Source organism: Penaeus chinensis, chromosome 22, assembly GCF_019202785.1.
Source record: "Penaeus chinensis breed Huanghai No. 1 chromosome 22, ASM1920278v2, whole genome shotgun sequence".
Lineage (NCBI taxonomy): Eukaryota > Metazoa > Arthropoda > Malacostraca > Decapoda > Penaeidae > Penaeus > Penaeus chinensis.
Window position 1 is genome coordinate 20743347 of NC_061840.1, and position 5000 is coordinate 20748346.

Genomic DNA, 5000 nt, shown 5'->3' on the forward strand with positions numbered 1-5000 from the left:
CATACGTGCACGCACACAAAGACATGTACATCAATAGATAGATGCACACACTCCAATACATTCCCATGCACTCACACAGAGACACGCACACACACATACAAGCATATATATATATATATATATATATATATATATATATATATATATATATATGTGTGTGTACATACATATATATATATATATATATATATATATATATATATATATATATATATATATATATTTGGCAGTGATTGTATCAGCACTACCTTATGCATGCATTTGCACAATTCCAATGACATATTGGGTAGAAGGATAGAAAGAGAGAGAGAGAGAGAGAGAGAGAGAGGGAGGAAGGGAGGAACGGAGGGAGGGAGGGAGGGAGGGAGAGAGAGAGAGAGAGAGAGAGAGAGAGAGAGAGAGAGAGAGAGAGAGAGAGAATGAGGAGCAAAGACAGAGACAGAGAGAGAAAAAAAAGGCAGAAACAGAAGAGGCCTGCGCTTCATCTGAGAGGCTCACAAGAACCAAGTAACTTTTCTTTACAGAAAGCGGAGGACCCTGAGGAGCTGTACGAGGAGCTCTTGACAGTGATCGGTTCCGGGGATGACGCGTTGAAAGCTTCCGAACTGCTGTGCCAAGGTGCCCCTCTCGAGCCTGTGGGTAGTCTTTCTACTCATGCTCTGTCCCTCGCAGTCACGTCCAACCGCCGCAAGATAGTGAGTCTCCTCATTGCTGCTGGGGCTCCTCTCACCTCCATGGCTGGGGGCCTGACTCTCCTGCAGCAGGCCTGGAACTCCCCTGACGTCACAATCCGTGTACAAGTCCTCATCACTAGGGTAAGACACTTCTACGAAAAGGCATTTCTGTTGGAAGATCATCATGGATAAAACTCACAGTTTACATTCAAGCATAAAAGCCTTTACCCTGTATAATTTGAAGATAATACTATTCTCCAATAACCACTATAGTATTTGAAATCATGGAATTCAACCTGCAGGCTTATAAGAACAGATTGGCTTGGGAGAAGCGGCAGCTCCCGCCATGTGAACGCCTTCTCCACCAGGGCATAGACCGCATGCTGGACACCCTGGGAGGCCCAACGCCATGGCGGACCAAGTGGAAATTCCTGGGCGTGAAGACGCTCACGGCTCTTATGTGCACGGCTGCCCAGTTCAATTGCACCCTCACAGTGTTCTTTCTGCAACAGGCAGGGGCTCAGAGCTTCCTGTTGAATGAGGCTGGCTCTACGTCCCTCCATGTGGCGCTCCATTCTAAGCACTGGAGTCTTGCATCTGTTATGGCTAAAGACATGAGTGCAAGCCTTTACATATCTGACTCGTCAGGTATTCTGCCAAGGGACATCATGCCCAACTACTTACGAGAGGAAATAGAAGAGGTTAGTGTTCTTGGTACTTATCTGTGTATTTTTTATTTTTGTTAAAATAAACTATTTTGTACCTTATTTATAATATACTGTTGATAGAATACAAATCATTTTGACACGACAGTACTACTTTTATTACACAATATATGTAAATATAATTATAAAAATTAAAAGAATCTTTTCCCGTACAGGCTTTGCATGCAAAGGAGAAGAGGAAATTAGATGATATGTATGAAAAACTGAAAGATGAGAGCGAAAAAGAAGATGTAAAGCTTATAATCCAACTATCAGACGACCTCTTCTCCCTCTATCGAAACTCAGACGGCAGCAACAACTCTGAGAGTCCATCTTATCTCTCCTCTATTGTCTGTGCATCACTGTCAGTAGCAGCGCAGAGAGGACTTCTGCAGCTCATGTACATGATTGTGAAATTCTGTGGGATACATCCGGACGCAGTGGTCGACTACACCAACGACACCACCGCGCTTCACCTGGCAGCGGCCCATGGCATCTCCGGCTGCGTGGCTCTCCTCCTGGATCTTAATGCTAATCCTTTGCAGCCGGACAAGTACGGGCACACGGCCTTGCATTTTGCTGCCATGAACTGCCACGACTCGACCTACCAGCTCCTGGCGGCAATGGTTCAAGATGAGGAACCAGTGAGCGTAGCAGGTACTGTGCCTTCAGACATCAAAGAAAATGTGGATAAGTATCTCAAGCTGTACCAGAAGACGGAGACTGCGATCAAGGATAACACTAACGTTCCAGAAAGAGCTGATCCAGCAGAAGCAACAGTGACGTTGCTCAAACAAGTAGGCTTGAGTGACATCCTAGATGACTGTAGTGACTTCAGTGTTGACTTCAGTGAGGGTGAGGCAAGGGAAGTGAGCACAGCAGTCCAAAAGGAATGTCAGATTATTGCCAATGGAGTAGCATTACAAGACAAGACTTATGAGGGTACCCTGACTCTCGTGGGGAGCTCATCCGACGGCACTCGCTTATATGCACCGGATGAATGTGATATTAGCATTGTTCTTTCAAATATCCCCAATGTTGAGGTCACGGTTGTGAAACAGAGCGAGCGGGAGGTTTTAGACTGTGGACACAGACTCAGAATCGAGGTCAAGACAGATGCACCAAATTTTCAGGGCAACACACTCATTGAGAACTTCTACAGCCTCGTTACAAGCTACCTGGAATGCCATACCCTGCATGACAAGCGACTGAGTGTTGTGCCCCCTGGGGTGACAAGCGACTGAGTGTTGTGCCCCCTGGGGTGACAAGGACCCAGGTGGGCGTGTCCCTGTCTTTCGCGTGGCAGGGGAGCCAGTACCCACTCCTACCCGTGGGCGTCGACCTGGTGCCAGTGCTCCCTCTTCCCTGGCCCAAGGACGTGCTGAGACCAGCGCTGACGCCTCAAGACATTCAGGAGGTCCACCTCAGCAACAAGGCAGATGGAACTTGGCGATGCAGCTTTGCAGGAGCCGAAGTTGCTGTGATCAGCCAGCTCTCGCCTGAGGAGCGACGGGTCTTCCTGTCCTGCAAGACGCTGCTGTCCCGCTTGAAGGCCGAGGTGTGGATGCCCCGAGACGTGAAGTCGCTCTACACCTGGTGGGATTCCCGCCAGTGGAAGATTCCCATTCCGGCCGGATTCGCGCTGAAGAACGCCTTTCTGAACGTCTTGGAAGCGAAGGGAGGGACTCGAGTGGCGCGAACAGGACCTGCTCAAGTGGATGATCAAAGTGTTCAGGGAAATGTGCAAAGCTGACATGGATTTCTTCCAAGAGCAGGATGAGGTGCAGTCGCGCGAGGTCCTTGTGCCGAAGAAAGTGTATGCTTACTTCGGAGGCGACTTTGAGAAGCCGAAGGTAGGCGACGGGGCTCCGGATATTGTCGAGATTCTGGAGCAACAACTTCAGAGCAACTGTCTGTCAAGCTAAATTTTTATAGAGTGTTTTTATATTTATTAAACAATTATAAATGAACACACACATTTACACATGCGTATATACATGTATATTCATATACAAACATATGCCCATACACATACTTATACGAACATATATATATGTACCAATTCGTATACACAAACCCGCACACAGTGTATAGATTTATAAATGTATAGATGTACATAATTGTTAATGCATAGACGATGTTTATGGTATTTTAAGTCAATGGTTTGTCATTTACTCCAGATAGTAATCTATCTAAGTCATTGATAAACCTTTATTTTGTAGAATCTGTCATGTGTCATTAACCACACTTCTTAAACTTGGATATGATAATAACAATAATCATGATAATAATAATGATAGTATTAATAATTGTAATAATGATAGCAATAATGACAATAACAATGGTAATAATGATAATAGCAATAATAATCATAATATTAATAAAAACCGATAACGATAATGAAAACAACAACAACGATATAATAAAAATGATAATAATAATTATAATAATAATAACATTAGTAATAGTAATAATGATAACAACAATAATAATAATGATCACAACAATAGTAATAATAATAATGATAATAATAATAGTAATAATAATGGTAATAACAAAAACAATAATGAGAAGGCAGAGCAATTCCCTAGAAATACTTAAAGAAAAAATAGAAGAAGTACAAATACTTCTCCACAGAGAGGTCGTCTGTGAGGGAAATTGTGACCTTAAGGCAGAGATGGAAAGTAAATTGATTCTAAAGCGAAGGGAAGTTATTACAGCGCGAGTGGGGAGGGTCTTTTAGTGGAATTATTGAATAGCTAAGCAGGGTGAATTGTTGTGACTTGTCTGCTGTGAAGAATGAAGGGAGGGAAGGGGGGAGATGAGGAGGGAGGAAGGAAGGAGGAAGGAAGGGAGATGAGGAGGGAGGGAGGGAGATGAGGAGGGAGGGAGGAAAGAGGAAGGGAGTGAGGGAGGGAGATGATGAGGGACGGGGGAAGGAAGAAAGGAGGGAGGAAGGAGGAAGGGAGGGAGGGAGGAAGGAGGAAGGGAGGGAGGGAGGGAGATGAGGAGGGAGGGAGGAAGGAGGAAGGAAGGGAGGGAGATGAGGAGGGAGGGAGGAAAGAGGAAGGGAGTGAGGGAGGGAGGGAGGAAGGAGGAAGGGAGGGAGGGAGATGAGGAGGGAGGGGGGAAGGAGGAAGGGAGGGAGGGAGGAAGGAGGAAGGGAGGGAGGGAGGGAAGGAGGAGGGAATGAGGAAGGGAGGGAAGGAGGAAGATGAGGAGGGAGTAGGGGAGGAGGAAGGGAGGGGGGAGGGAGGAAGGGAGGAGGGAGGGAGGGGGGAGAGAATAAGAGAGAGAGAGAAGCAGACAGACACAGGTAAAGAGAAAGAGAAAGGTAGACGGACAGACAAGCAACCATTCATAAAGACCAGACAGACAGACAGACGTGCTCGCACACAAACACGAAATCACAAGAACCCCAAAAAGCGACCGAAAATTGGCGAGGGAATGAAAAATAAATGTTTGCTTTTCCTTTCTCTTCTTTCTCTCCTTTCTCTCTTTCCTCGCCCTCTCTGGCTACTTTTCTTTTCATTGACCTTCTTCACCTTTGCCCTCGCCCCCCCTCCCCCCCTCCCGCCGCCACCGATGCCATTATCCTGTTCCTGGAACCTCCACGAATGGC